The sequence below is a fragment of the Odocoileus virginianus genome, unplaced genomic scaffold (assembly GCF_023699985.2).
Source record: "Odocoileus virginianus isolate 20LAN1187 ecotype Illinois unplaced genomic scaffold, Ovbor_1.2 Unplaced_Contig_30, whole genome shotgun sequence".
Classification (NCBI taxonomy): Eukaryota; Metazoa; Chordata; class Mammalia; order Artiodactyla; family Cervidae; genus Odocoileus; species Odocoileus virginianus.
The window spans coordinates 991,082-1,007,537 of record NW_027224347.1 but is presented as its reverse complement, the minus strand read 5'-3'; the positions used below and the strand labels follow the sequence as shown (position 1 = coordinate 1,007,537).

At 41.7% G+C, this 16,456-nt stretch overlaps 2 pseudogenes; both read left to right on the top strand.

The window, feature by feature from the left end:
- The first annotated feature begins 1,838 nt into the window (after window positions 1-1,838).
- On the top strand, window positions 1,839-2,754 carry LOC139034162 (olfactory receptor 52B4-like; annotated as a pseudogene).
- A 12,861-nt stretch (window positions 2,755-15,615) lies between these two features.
- LOC139034159 (RNA polymerase II subunit A C-terminal domain phosphatase SSU72 like protein 3-like) lies at window positions 15,616-16,166 on the top strand (annotated as a pseudogene).
- Window positions 16,167-16,456: the final 290 nt, after the last annotated feature.

Sequence of the window (16,456 nt, the reverse complement as noted above, 5' to 3'; positions counted from 1 at the left end):
AAATTCCTATTTTTCTATATCCCGTTTGTAGTGTGGTGCCTGAAAATTAGTTCCTGCTTCCTGACTGACTAGGTTAATGAATGAATTAATGAGTATACACTAAGAACCAAATAATATTTCCACCTGCTGAAAAGTTTTCCAAATATCATGCCCAACTCCTCTCAGCAATAATGTCCTATTTTCCAATTTCAGTCATTTCTAAACTTAGTTCCCTAACGTGTGAACCAGAGGAGTGTCACCTCAGGCACACAGGCTGTGTTGTTTTCTCTCTTAAAAGTCTCCTGAAGCCCTTTACAAGTGTGTAAATTGTATGGGATGAAGTCAGAGAGATACAAATCTCATATCCTTCAATTAGGCCAAAGCTGCCTGTACACCACCTACCCTGCTTTCTTCAGTGTTCTCTCTGCACAATTGCCTGGATTGGAACAAAGTGTTCATGAACAGGCCATACTTCGATTTGATTACCCACAAGTTTCCTATTGCTTTCTCTTCTTTTCATTCTTCTTATGATAAACTATCCACCACAAATTCAGGAAACCTCTAGTTACAGCCTGCACAGGTACATGTAGTGATTTCCACTATATGTTCATAATCCTCTGTAGGAGAAATATACACAATGATATGCTTCATTTGATTATCTGGAGATATGTCTGCAACTCCTCCAGCTCAACTCCAGAAAAATAAATGACCCAATCAAAAAATGGGCCAAAGAACTAAACAGACATTTCTCCAAGGAAGACATACGGATGGCTAAAAAACACATGAAAAGATGCTCAACATCACTCATTATCAGAGAAATGCAAATAAAAACCACAATGAGATACCATTACACGCCAGTCAGGATGGCTGCTATCCAAAAGTCTACAAGCAATAAATGCTGGAGAGGGTGTGGAGAAAAGGGAACCCTCTTACACTGTTGGTGGGAATGCAAACTAGTACAGCCGCTATGGAAAACAGTGTGGAGATTTCTTAAAAAACTGGAAATAGAACTGCCATATGACCCAGCAATACCACTTCTAGGCATATACACCAAGGAAACCAGATCTGAAAGAGACACGTGCACCCCAATGTTCATTGCAGCACTGTTTATAATTGCCAGGACATGGAAGCAACCTAGATGCCCATCAGCAGATGAATGGATGAGGAAGCTGTGGTACATATACACCATGGAATATTACTCAGCCATTAAAAAGAATTCATTTGAATCAGTTCTAATGAGATGGGTGAAACTGGAGCCCATTATACAGAGCGAAGTAAGCCAGAAAGATAAACACCATTACAGTATACTAACACATATATATGGAATTTAGAAAGATGGTAACGATAACCCTATATGCAAAAAAAGAAAAAGAGACTCAGATGTATAGAACAGACTTGTGGACTCTATGGGAGAACCTGGGGGTGGGATGTTTCAAAAGAACAACATTGAAACATGTATATTATCTAGGGTGAAACAGATCACCAGCCCAGGTTGGATGCATGAGACAAGTGCTCAGGCCTGGTGCACTGGGAGGACCCAGAGGGATGGGGTGGAGAGGGAGGTGGGAGGGGGGACCGGGATGGGGAATACATGTAAATCCATGGCTAATTCAATGTATGACAAAAACCACTGCAATGCTGTAAAGTAATTAGCCTCCAACTAATAAAAATAAATGGAAAAAAAAAAAAAAAGAATACACTCTGTTGAATTTTCCTATTTCTTATTTGCATGTCCAAAGAAGACGGAGGGTATGAGACATGCCAACCGTCTTTGTGACATTACAAAGAATGTTTCAGGCAAGTCTGGATTTTCATCTGTCTGTGAGCATAAGGCTATGTCTCTGGTGGTCTGCAAAGACATGCTTTCCTAAAACCACACTGGTGTCAGTCACAGTCTTCCACTTGTTGGGCATCTCTGGCCTCGAGGACCAGCATATGTAGATATCCATCCCCTTCTTCATTTCTTATGTCCTTGCTTTGTTGGGTAACAGCCTGCTCATCATCATAGTTATAAAGTGCAGCCTCCATGAACCCACGTACCTCTTCCTTTGCATGCTGGCTGGAGCAGACATTGTCCTCTCCATGTGTACAGTCCCTCAGGCCTTGGCCATCTTCTGGTTTCATGCTGGGGAGATCTCCCTGAATTGTCGCATCACTCAGGTCTTCATCTTTCACTACACTTTTGTCTCTGAGTCAGGGATCTTGCTGGTGATGGCATTTGACCGCTACATTGCCATATGCTAGCCTCTGAGATACACCACTGTTCTTACACATATACTGATTGGGAAAATTGGTGTTACCATCTTTCTAAGAAGTTATTGTATAATTTTCCCTATAGTATTTCTTTTTAAGAGATCTATTATCTGCCAAAGTAATATCATTCCACACACCGGTTGTGCACGCATTGGCTTGGCCAAATATGCTTGCAATGACATTCGGGTGAACATCTGGTATGGACTCTTTGTCCTAATGTCAACAGTGGTTTTAGATACCCTGCTAATTTTTGTTTCCTAAGTGCCAGTTCTCCATGCCATCTTCCACATGTCTTCCCAAGATGCTTGTCACAATGCTCTCAACACGTGTGACTCTCATGTCTGCATTATCATTCTCTTTTATGAACCTGCCATCTTCACGACACTTACTCAGAGGTTTTTTTTTTTTTTTTTTTTTTGCCACATTCTACCTCATATTCACACCTTGTTGGCTAATGTCTGCATTCTGGCTCCACCTATGCTGAACCCCATCATTTATGGGATCAAGACCAAGCAAATCTGAAAGCAGGTGGCTCACATATTTTTTCCAAAGGAGAAATAATTTTGGAGCAGGAACAGAGTTTTCAGCTTTTCTAGCTGCCCATGATGTGGACTATAAAATTGGTTGGTGGAAACCCTAGTGGTAAATTGGATACTAGGAAATAGTGGGGCTTCCTTGTTAGCCCAGATGGTAAAGAATCTACCTGCAATGCAGGAGATTGTGGAGTGAGTTCTGTTTCCATTGGAAGTTTACCAGGAACTTCCTGGTGAACATCTGCTGTCCTAGCACTGGAGAGGGTCATGCCACATTTGACTGTGCACAGTACATCCTACTCAGAGCCTGTGACTTTCCAAAGTCATGTGTCCTTCATGTCATTAGATTGATTTGGAAATGGATGAAGGCTGTGATCTGGTTTTGAATTTCCTCAACTATTTCTCTCTGAGTTTCTTATTCTTGGAGACATCTTCTGACATCTCTGGACAATCATGTAAAAAGGTACAATTTTTCAGTCATGCAGAATGTATAAATTCTAGTGATCTAATGGATAGCATTGTAACTATAGCTAAAAATATTCTCAAGAAATCATATAGTTATAATTTTAAGAGATTTTCATCACACAGACAAAAATTGCAGTTATGAAAAGAATATAGTATATGTTAATTTCATTGATTATGTTAATCATTTCACAGTGTATATATATGTATATATGCATCAAAACATCACATTGTGCACCTTATATTCAATTTATGTTGATCAAATATGAAGTAGATATATGAAGTAGGAACAAAAACAATTCACCTAAAAATCACCACCACTTCATTGTTCGATAATTTATATCTATCCTCCCGTATTTTTCTCTGTGTATTCTTTGTAATCTGTGAAAAAATGATAAAATATGACCATATTCATAAATGTAGGAAGACACATATGTAGTTGTATGTTTAGAAAATGTGTAATGATATTAATGACAGCAGTTTAGTGTGTACCATCCTCTAACTTGTCCATGACTTATGTAGTAAGTTGTGAGAGGACTATATGAGAAGGTATAAATCTCAGAAGAGAAGGGAGATTCCCTGTAGAACACCAGTCATGGACACGGGAGATGAAGTTTCTATTCTTTAAAAAAAATTTTTTTTTCTTTATTTTGGCTGCCTTGGATCTTAGTCGTGGCATGCAGGATCTTTGTTTTGGTGCTCAGGCTCTCTAGTTGTGGCTTGCAGGCTATGAAGCTCGAGGGTTTGTTGTTGGTGGTGCTCAGGCTTAGTTGCCCTGAGGCATGTGGAATCTTAGTTCCCAGGCCAGGGATTGAACCAGAGTCCCCTGCATTGGAATCCAGATTCTTAACCACTGGACCACCAGAGAAGCCGCAAATTTCTTATTCTTTTTCCAGTTTTTTAAGGAATCTCCACACTGTTCTCCATAGCGGCTGTACTAGTTTGCATTCCCACCAACAGTGTAAGAGGGTTCCCTTTTCTCCACACCCTCTCCAGCATTTATTGCTTGTAGACTTTTGGATAGCAGCCATCCTGACTGGCGTGTAATGGTACCTCATTGTGGTTTTGATTTGCATTTCTCTGATAATGAGTGCTGTTGAGTATCTTTGCATGTGTTTGTTAGTCATCTGTATGTCTTCTTTGGAGAAATGTCTGTTTAGTTCTTTGGCCCATTTTTTGATTGGGTCATTTATTTTTCTGGAATTGAGCTTCAGGAGTTGCTTGTATATTTTTGAGATTAATCCTTTGTCTGTTGCTTCATTTGCTATTATTTTCTCCCATTCTGAAGGCTGTCTTTTCACCTTGCTTATAGTTTCCTTTGTTGTGCAAAAGCTTTTAAGTTTCATTGGGTCCCATTTGTTTATTTTTGCTTTCATTTCCAATATTCTGGGAGGTGGGTCATAAAGGATCTTGCTGTGATTTATGTCAGAGAGTGTTTTGCCTATGTTTTCCTCTAGGAGTTTTATAGTTTCTGGTCTTACATTTAGATCTTTAATCCATTTTGAGCTTATTTTTGTGTATGGTGTTAGAAAGTGTTCTAGTTTCATTCTTTTACAAGTGGTTGACCAGTTTTCCCAGCACCATTGTTAAAGAGGTTGTCTTTTTTCCATTGTATATACTAGCCTTCTTTGTCGAAGTTAAGGTGTCCATAGGTATGTGGATTTATCTCTGGGCTTTCTATTTTGTTCCATTGATCTATATTTCTGTCTTTGTGCCAGTACCATACTGTCTTGATGACTGTGGCTTTGTAGTATAGTCTGAAGTCAGGCAGGTTGATTCCTCCAGTTCCATTCTTCTTTCTCAAGATTGCTTTGGCTATTCAAGGTTTTTTGTATTTCCATACAAATTGTGAAATTATTTGTTCTAGTTCTGTGAAGAATACCATTGGTAGCTTGATAGGGATTGCATTGAATCTATAGATTGCTTTGGGTAGTATACTCATTTTCACAATATATTGACTGCCATATGACCCAGCAATCCCACTCCTGGGCATACACACTGAGGAAACTAGATCTGAAAGAGACACATGCACCCCCGTGTTCATCGTGGCCCTGTTTATAATTGCCAGGACATGGAAGCAACCTAGATGCCCATCAGCAGATGAATGGATAAGGAAGCTATGGTACATATACACAATGGAATATTACTCAGCCATTAAAAAGAATTCATTTGAATCAGTTCTAATGAGATGGATGAAACTGGAGCCCATTATACAGAGTGAAGTAAGCCAGAAAGATAAAGACCAATACAGTATACTAATGCATATATATGGAATTTAAAAAGATGGTAATGATAACCCTATATGCAAAACAGAAAAAGAGACACAGATGTATAGAACAGACTTTGGGACTCTGTGGGAGAAGGCGAGGGTGGGATGTTCTGAGAGAATAGCATTGAAACAAGTATACTATCAAGGGTGAAACAGATCACCAGCCCAGGTTGGATGCATGAGACAAGTGCTCAGGGCTGGTGCACTGGGAAGACCCAGAGGGATGGGATGGGGAGGGAGGCGGGAGGGGGGATCGGAATGGGGACCTCATGTAAATCCGTGGCTGATTCATGTCAGTGTATGGCAAAATCCACTACAATATTGTAAAGTAATTAGCCTCCAACTAATATAAGTAAATGAAAAAATGTTTCTTATTCTTGATCAAGGAGAGTTCACTGGTATGACATTGACTCTTGGGCAGGGGAGATCAATAATATTCTAGTGATCAATTATATAGACAACAATGTGTAACACTGCAGAAGAAAGGACAGTCACTTCACCCAGCTGGGAGTAGGAGTTGTCCAACAGGAGCTGATTCCTGTGCTGAATGTTGACTAGTAGCAAGATTTTACCAGGCCAAAGGGATTGGGAATAGCAAGTAGGCAGTTTGAGAAGTGGAAGAGGGTGGCAAGAGATGGTCCTTAAGAGATAAGCAGGAAGACCCAGGAAAGGCCTTGGATATGAAGGACAGGGAAGCCTGGCATGCTGCAGTCCATGGGGTTGCAAAGAGTCGGACATGACTGAGTGACTGAACTGAACTGAATCTCCAGAGACTGGGATGCAATGCTCAAATGGGTCTGAATAAATGAGTATGCTAAAATAACCCTTATCTCTCCTCATTCCTGCCTCCTCCACATGTTCTCTAGTCGCTTCCCCTCAACTTACTGTGCCTTGCCCAAAGCCCCGAGTCTTGCCATTTCTGCACAGATTTATCATTTCTTTGTCTAACCTTTTTTTTTTTTTTTTTTTGCTCTGGTCACTTATTCAATGCTACATTCTCTTATGAAGATCCTCATGTACATATAAAATTTTAATAAATATTGTACACTTTCCAGTCTGCTTACCTCTTTCCTGTTAGTTTAATGCTTATGCTCAGCCAGAGACCCTTATAGGGAGAGGAGAATTTTTCCTCCCCTACACTTTACACACTAGAGATTTAGACATTAACCTAATGTTCATAGGTGGCTGTTTGAGAGTATGAAGAAGTAGGATGTCATAATCTGACTGTCGATTTAGAAAGAAAATTATGCTGACTTTGACCATCAGGATTTTGGTATGTGGACTCAGATGCAAATTATCTACAATCTAATTTTGGACACTGGCAGTATCACCAATGTGTCAAAACATAGACATTTGATCAGTTCTTGCTGTCGCATTTCCTATTACAAAAAGAGATACTCAAGTAAATGGGAGTTAGTACAAAATTGATTCCAAATTTTTGTTAAAAAGAGCACATGTAATATTTCAATTGGTTAAGATTAGGAAAAAAGTTCACTTAATTAATCAATTAAAAATATTTACTGATTGATTATTCTGGGAGGGATGTTATGCTAGGAACTAGGTAACCCTGAAGCAAAAGCACTTATAATCACTGCTTTACAGATATTTCAATCAATTGAAGAAGAAAGATGAACTTCTTCATGTTCTTGAACTTTCAGATGTTCAAGCTGGTTTTAGAAAAGGCAGAGGAACCAGAGATCAAATGGCCAACATCCACTGGATCATCAAAAAAGCAAGAGAGTTCCAGAAAAACATATACTTCTGCTTTATTGACTATGTCAAAGACTTTGACTGTGTGGATCACAATACACTGTGGAAAATTCTAAAAGAGATGGGAAGTACCAGACCACCTGACCTGCTCTTGAGAAACCTGTATGCAGGTCAAGAAGCAACAGTTAGAACTGGACATGGAACAACAGACTGGTTCCAGATCAGGAAAGGAGTATGTTAAGGCTGTATATTGTCACCCTGCTTATTTAACTTATATGCAGAGTACATCATGAGAAATGCTGGGCTGGAAGAAGCACAAGCTGAATCAAGATTGCCGGGAGAAATATCAATAACCTCAGATATGCAGATGACACCACCCTTATGGCAGAAAGTGAAGAGGAACTAAAGAGCCTCTTGATGAAAGTGAAAAAGAAGAGTGAAAAAGTTGGCTTAAAGCTCAACATTCAGAAAACTAAGATCATGGCATCTGGTCCCATCACTTCATGGGAAATAGATGGGGAGACAGTGGAAACAGTGTCAGACTTTATTTTTAGGGGCTCCAGAATTACTGCAGATGGTGACTGCAGCCTTGAAATAAAAAGACGCTTACTCCTTGAAAGAAAAGTTATGACCAACCTAGACAGCATGTTAAAAAGCAGAGACATGCTGTTCTCTTGAAACACCCCACTCTCGCCTTTTCCCACAGAGTCCAAAATTCTGTTCTGTACATCTGTGTCTCTTTTTCTGTTTTGCATATAGGGTTATCGTTACTATCTTTCTGAATTCCATATATATGCGGGATGGGGAATACATGTAGTAAATCCATGGCTGATTCATGTCAATGTATGACAAAAACCACTACAATATTGTAAAGTAATTAGCCTCCAACTAATAAAAATAAATGAAAAAAAAAAATAAAAACAGCAGATTAAAAAAAAAAAACTCAGTAAGTTTGGTTTGAGTGTTCTCGTTTTATAAGTGAATGTGCAAGGAGCTCAAACCCAGTGCTCTGTGACAGCCAAAAGGGGTGGTATGGAGTTGGAGGTGGGAGGGAGATTCAAGAGGGAGGGGACCTATGTATACCCATGGCTAATTTATGTTGATATATGGCAGATATATGGCAGAAACCAAGCATAATATTGTAGAATATTATCCTCCAATTAAAAATAAATAAATTAAAAAAAAAAGCAGAGACATTACTTTGCCAACAAAGGTCTGTCTAGTCAAGGCTATGGTTTTTCCAGTAGTCATGTATGGATGTGAGAGTTGGACTATAAAGAAAGCTGAGTGCTGAAGAATTGATGCTTTTGAACTGTGGTGTTGGAGAAGACTCTTGAGAGTCCCTTGGACTGCAAGGAGATCCAACCAGTCCATCCTAAAGGAAATCAGTCCTAAATACTCATTGGAAGGACTGTTGTTGACTGAAACTCCTATACATTGGCCACCTGATGCAAAGAGCTGACTCATTTGAAAAGACTCTGATGCTGGGAAAGATTGAGGGCAGGAGAGAAGGGGATGACAGAGGATGAGATGGTTGGATGGCATCACTGACTCAATGGACATGAGTTTGAGTAAACTCTGGGAGTTGGTGATGGACAGGGAGGCCTGGCATACTGCAGTCCATGGGGTCGCAAAGAGTCAGACACAACTGAGCAACTGAACTGAACTGAACTGAACTGAAGAAGAAAGATGACAACCAGATTATCATACAAGAGTATGCATTTTCAATAGCTGATTAATAAAATAAAAGCATCTAATTTAAAGCAAAAGTGTCTTCACTGCTGTATTTAAAATGGATAACAGTATGGTACTGGCACAAAGACAGAAATATAGATCAATGGAACAGAATAGAAAGCCCAGAGATAAATCCACGAACCTATGGTCACCTTATCTTCGACAAAGGAGGCAAGGATATACAAATGGAAAAAAGACAATCTCTTTAACATGTGGTGCTGGGAAAACTGGTCAACCACCTGTAAAAGAATGAAACTAGAACACTTTCTAACACCATACACAAAAATAAACTCAAAATGGATTAAAGATCTAAATGTAAAACCAGAAACTATAAAACTCCTAGAAGAGAACATAGGCAAAACACTCTCCGACATAAATCACAGCAGGATCCTCTATGACCCACATCCCAGAATTTTAGAAACAAAAACAAAAATAAACAAATGGGACCTAATGAAACTTAAAAGCTTTTGCACAACAAAGGAAACTATAAGCAAGATGAAAAGACAGCCCTCAGATTGGGAGAAAATAATAGCAAATGAAGCAACAGACAAAGGATTAATCTCAAAAATATACAAGCAACTCCTCCAGCTCAACTCCAGAAAAATAAATGACCCAATCAAAAAATGGGCCAAAGAACTAAACAGACATTTCTCCAAAGAAGACATACAGATGGCTAACAAACACATGCAAAGATGCTCAACATCACTCATTATCAGAGAAATGCAAATCAAAACCACAATGAGGTACCATTATACGCCAGTCAGGATGGCTGTTATCCAAAAGTCTACAAGCAATAAATGCTGGAGAGGGTGTGGAGAAAAGGGAACCCTCTTACACTGTTGGTGGGAATGCAAATTAGTACAGCCACTATGGAAAACAGTGTGGAGATTTCTTAAACAAAACTGGAAATAGAACTGCCATATGACCCAGCAATCCCACTTCTGGGCATACACACCAAGGAAACCAGATCTGAAAGAGACACGTGCACCCCAATGTTCATCGCAGCACTGTTTATAATAGCCAGGACATGGAAGCAACCTAGATGCCCATCAGCAGACGAATAGATGAGGAAGCTGTGGTACATATACACCATGGAATATTACTCAGCCATTAAAAAGAATTCATTTGAATCAGTTCTAATGAGATGGATGAAACTGGAGCCCATTATACAGAGCGAAGTAAGCCAGAAAGATAAAGACCATTACAGTATACTAACACATATATATGGAATTTAGAATGATGGTAACGATAACCCTATATGCAAAACAGAAAAAGAGACTCAGATGTATAGAGCAGACTTGTGGACTCTGGGAGAAGGCGAGGGTGGGATGTTTCGAGAGAACAGCACTGAAACATATATATTATTTAGGGTGAAACAGATCACCAGCCCAGGTTGGGGTGCATGAGAAAAGTGCTCGGGCCTGGTGCACTGGGAAGACCCAGAGGGATCGGGTAGAGAGGGAGGTGGGAGGGGGCACCAGGATGGGGAATACATGTAAATCCATGGCTAATTCATTTCAATGTATGACAAAAACCACTGCAATGATGTAAAGTAATTAGCCTCCAACTAATAAAAATAAATGGAAAAAAAAAGTGGGCCAAAGAACTAAACAGACATTTCTCCAAGGAAGACATACAGATGGCAAAAAAAACACATGCAAAGATGCTCAACATCACTCATTATCAGAGAAATGCAAATCAAAACCACAATGAGGTACCATTACACGCCAGTCAGGATGGCTGCTATTCAAAAGTCTACAAGCAATAAATGCTGGAGAGGGTGTGGAGGAAAGGGAACCCTCTTACACTGTTGGTGGTAATGCAAATTAGTACAGCCACTATGGAAAACAGTGTGGAGATTCCTTAAAAAGCTGGAAATAGAACTGCCATATGACCCAGCAATCCCACTTCTAGGCATACACACTGAGAAACCAGATCTGAAAGAGACACGTGTACCCCAATGTTCATCGCAGCACTGTTTATAATAGCCAGGACATGGAAGCAACCTAGATGCCCATCAGCAGACGAACGGATGAGGAAGCTGTGGTACATATACACCATGGAATATTACTCAGCCATTAAAAAGAATTCATTTGAATCAGTTCTAATGAGATGGATGAAACTGAAGCCCATTATACAGAGCGAAGTAAGCCAGAAAGGTAAAGACCATTACAGTATACTAACACATATATATGGAATTTAGAAAGATGGTAATGATAACCCTATATGCAAAAAAAGAAAAAGAGACTCAGATGTATAGAACAGACTTGTGGAGTCTGTGGGAGAAGGCGAGGGTGGGATGTTTCAAGAGAATAGCATCGAAACATGTATATCTAGGGTGAAACAGATCACCAGCCCAGGTTGAATGCATGAGACACGCGCTCAGGCCTGGTGCACTGGGAAGACCCAGAGGGATGGGGTGGAGAGGGAGGTGGGAGGGGGGACCAGGATGGGGAATACATGTAAATCCAACCAACAAGGACCTACTGTATAGCACAGGGATCTCTGCTCAATGTTATGTGACAGCCTGGATGGGATGGGATCTGTGGGTGAACAGATACCTGTGTGTTTGGTTGAGTCCCTTCACCATTCACCTTAAACTATCACAACGTTGTTAATGGAGTATACCCCATTGCAAAATATAAAGTTAAAAAAAACACAAAGAAAAGATGTCTTCTCTTTGTGATACAAGATGAATACTACAAAGTGAGTCCCTTGGTTTCTTAACATTATGAATGACAGGGTGAAAAGCACTATTTCCTCATAAGAATTTTCTGCATGTTTAAAAAATTCATTGTTTTGAGCAGTGTTCTCCTCAGTAAGTATATTTTCACATTGGAAAGTGAAACTACCGGGTTCTGATTAGCAGTGGAACCAAGCCCTGTGTGACTTAAGGGAGAAAATAGAGGAGAGGGAGTTGACATGGCTGAATTTAATCCGGTAACTTGCTATGCCAGAAATTAGGTGTCAACTTTCTTGAAGTTTCCCTGGTGGCTTCCCTATTTCCCCAGCAGCTTCCCTGGTGGCTAGCTGGTAAAGAATCTGCCTGCAATGCGGGAGACCTGGGTTCAGTCCCTGGGTTGGGAAGATCCCCTGGAGAAGGAAATGGCCTCCCATGCCAGCATTCTGGCCTGGAGAATTCCACAGACTGTATAGTTCATGGGGTTGCAAAGAGTCAGACACGACTAAGTGACTTTCATTTTCACTTTTCTTGCAGCCTACTGCCTGCTCTAGAGTTTTGCATTTTGGCTACAAGTCAATTTTGCTGACTTTTGACCATGTTTGCCAGGCTTCTTCACTTTACCTCCAACCACTTTTGTCATCCACCTCTGCAGACAGGCTGGCCTGACGGGGGCTCCCTGCTACAGCCCTTCCTCGCTCAGCCCACCTGGACCGGCCAGGCTCCACCGCAGAGGAAGAAGGGGATATGGTTCTGACCAGCTCCTCTTGCCTAACAGTTCACTTCCCTCATGCAACAGTCAAGGAGATGAAGCACCAGTTCAGGAATGGCAAAGCAGACCCTGGAGGCAGCCCAGAGCACCTCTCTTCATCGCTGCTGCCTCCTCCTCCCCCTTCATGTCTAGATGTAGACTTTTTCTACAGAGTGTAGGCAGGATGGCATAAGGGTGGACCTGGAGGTGGATGGGCTAGAACCTGAATTCCTGAGGATAAGAGTGGACTGAGGAGCAGGGTGGTAGCTCTGAACAGGAGGAGCGGGTGTGGGATCAGAGAGAGATGTTGGAGTCAGAGTGACAGGACTTGCTGAAGAGAAGAGAGGGAGGAATTAAGGAGAGCTCTCAGCGTTCTGTCTTTTGCAGCCAGTGACCAAGTATACCATCAGCAAGTAGCAGCGCTGGTTGTAGGAAGGTGGGGGTTTTCTTTCCTGGTAGATTCAGTGGGCTTTAAGAGCAGTCTCTCAGCTGATGGTGAGCAAGTCAGGATCAGGAATGGAGAGGGGACAGGAGAGTCTGTTGAGACGATTGCTTCCTATGATAGGAACCCAAAATTGAAGTAAGGAGTGTTAGGAGCCCTTGGAAAGAGAGAGAAATGACTTGTCCAGGTGATCTTATTGTCCCAGAAAAATCATGTGGCAGGAAGTGAGGAAATGTTGTTAGTTGAATTCCTGTCTGTAGAGGTATGGAGGAGGCAAGCATGATAACAGGTGTAAAAGGTGCAAAGTGCTGCTGGTGTTCTGAAGGAGTGACAGCAGTGATGCCACTCTACATAGAGTGTCCAAGGGAAAGTTAAAGGGAATGGAACTGGATGGAATAGATGGTAGGGCATGGTTTGTCTAAGATCCCTTTGGATTGAGAAAAATATGCACAAGTTTGGAAGGTTGGAAACTGAATGTTGGTGAATGTTCTGCTTCAGATTTTGACCTAGTAAGAGAGATCTGGATGGAATATGGAAGTTGCTGTTTCTGGGGAGGGTGGAGACAAAGGCATTTGGGGAAAGTGACAATACTGAATATTCTTGGTGTTGAATGGGTGATTTGGTGCTTGCAGGGTTTGCTAAGATTGAGAACTGTGTCTAGTGACTTCACACCAAGAATTTTCAGAAGAATAGGGACTTTCTCATCGAGGTCATTCCAAAAAGATAGAAGATAATTTTCAGGGCAAGTGATTTTGTCTCTAGGGTTGATTTTGAAATATTGGAAAGAGGTAGTCATAGGAAGAAAGAGAAAGATGTTGAGAACATTCAAAAAGCATGGACTCTAAGGGAAAAAGATTTTCATAACAGGGAAAATACCTTCCAGGTTAGCTCAATGTGAAAAATCAGAGATGGTGTCCAGTTAAACAGTGGGCAGAGCTGTCAGAGAATTAAGGGATCGCAAGCATGTAAGTTCTCCCCTACCAGCACTATAGACATCAGGAACGCTTATGTGCTGTGCTATTTAGGTGCTCATTTGTATCTGACTCTTTGTGACCCCAGGCACTGTAGCCCTCCAGGCTCCTCTGTCCATGGGGATTCTCCAGGCAAGAATACTGGAGTGGGTCACCATACCCACCTCCAGGGTATTTTCCCAACCTAAGAGTTGAACCCAGGTTTCCCTCTTTGCAGGCGGATTCTTTACCATCTGAGCCACCAGAGAAGCCCAGGAAGGCTCATGGAGTGACACAATAGCACTCCTTTAGTACTAAGAGCCAAACTTTTGATTTTGATACTCATAGGACACTAAGCAAACCCCTTCCAAGGCTCAGAGATAAACACAAGAAAACACAATTTAGATCAGTTTCCTTCATAGGATGTGACAGTAGAGATATGAAGACGTATGATTTTTCAATTCTGTTTAAACATGATTCTTCCCTTCAATAATGATTATGATTCAGGCTGTGAGATCATGCTCCCCTGCTTCCTCCTCACCTCTCCCATTGCCCAAGATGTTTTAGGTCACAGGCAATAACTCTTTAAAAAATCCATTTTCACACCAAAATTGAGACCTGACTGTCTTTTCAGTTATGCCTGTCCCTTTCTCTAACCTGGCTTTTCTTTTCAACATTCCACCTTCTTTCTAGAGGTAGCATTTGAACAACTTCCCAGGGGCTACCAATGTCTAGTCAAGTTTCTGAAACCTCTGCATTCAATCAAATGCTCTCAATTTTTGGTGCACATCACAAAATCTAAAGGGCTGTGTACACTACAGATGTCTGGGCTTCACAGCCAGGAATTGTGATTTGATGGTCTGGGGTCCCAATGCCCAATTTAAACAAGTTCCTGGTAGACGCTGATGCTGTGGGTCTGGGGATCACACTTTGTGAACACTTGGGTGGTTATTGATATAGGACTCCCTGCAATGTAAGAATCACTGCAATGAACAGATTCATTGGAACGTTTAATTTATGGCTCTGTGAATAGGTCTCTGTCCTGTGCCATTTTCAAGTAACATCATTCTGTCTCTTGGCGGTCAGTGTCCGGATCCCAAGTTTGAAGTCTGTATCATTTGCTTGATTGACTGTGATCAAATGGAGAAAAGTAAGGAATAGTCAACTATTCTGAGTATGAAGTGCTCAGACAGAGCTGCTCTAGGAGACATGATAAGGGTGGCAGAGTCCTCCCAGAACTATGGGTGTCTTCCTAGGAATGAACACAACTGCGCTACTGGAGTATGAAATATACATGAAAATCTGAGGAACAATTGTTGTGATTCTTTGTATCATTGAAAGAATGGGCTTGGGAAATGCAAAGGCTTTTTCCACATGCATGTCCTCAGGTCACTGGAGGGACCAGTGAGAAGACTTCGAGTAATCTAGTTGTTTTGTCCAACACCAATCCTAGCCTCATTCACACAGCCATGGACAGGGTTAATCAGGGAGGTTAGCAAAATACTGGGAGGTGGGGAGAGGGAGGTTGGATAGTGGTGGTGGTAGATCCATCCTTGCAGTCTGGTTTTGGTGATTTAATCACTGGGTTGCTCTGATGACTGCATTGGCTCTGGTCAGAATCCACTATGGAAATCCAATCACTCAAGAGTAAAGCTAATCACCAGTCAAGAGTTCTCCTCCCACTGAGGGCAGGTGCTTCCATATAAACCCATGCTCAGTTCTTTGACAATAACACTCCTTGGAAGAGCTGGACACAGCTGGTCATTGAAGACCAATCCCCAATCTGGTCTTTAGTGTCCCCTCAGCTCTTGTAGTCCACCCATCTGGCTGGAGTCCCAATATGGCCGCCACCATGCCCTCGTATCCACTAAGTGTGGCTGTGGTCTGCATGAACAACATGAACAGGAGCATGGAGGCCCACTGCAATCTCAGGAGGAAAGGATTCTGAGTCAGGCTTCCAGGAGTCACACGCCGCTGCCCCAAGGTTTACAATTTCTCCACCACGTATAAGCAGATGTGCAAGGACCTTGTGTGCAAAGATGAAGAATGCTATAACTGCAATGGTATCTCACACATCTTGGGAAGAAATGAGAGAATCACCCGGAAAGATTTCAAGAGTGCAGAGATCGCTTTGATATCATCTTCACCTGTGAGGAAAGCATCTACAACAGGGTGGTGGAGGAGCTGTGGGCCAGAGAGCAGGAGACTTGTCAGTCTGTGCACGTGATCAACGTGGACATGGATGACAAATTGGAGGATGCCACCCTTGGGTCTTTTATCATCTGTGAGCTCTGCGAATGCCTTCAGCAGGTGGACTACCTGGAGGATTCTCTGGTCGAGGTGCTCCTGGCAGTGGAGAGGAAAACTGGTGAGAGCTTTCTGCACATGGTCTGTTTCTACTGAAGATCTTGGCTGGTTTCAGCTTCTTTGCGGGTAAGAACTTACTTGGCTTTGGACAGTTGGACTAGGTGGTATTTTCTGTAGGAAGCGACTTCAAAGGCTTTTGTGTTAAAGTCATCTGTATGGTATTTTTCAGGTACACCCACCCAGAGAAGGAATTGTAGGAAGAAATCTTTTCCTGCCAATGGAACATGAACCCCCTGAAGGCATCCAAACTCTTCCTTTTGGGGGACAGTGGTGTGGATGCTGACCTGAAAGGAACACAGAGTGCTCACCTGGCTCTGCAAGGAAGT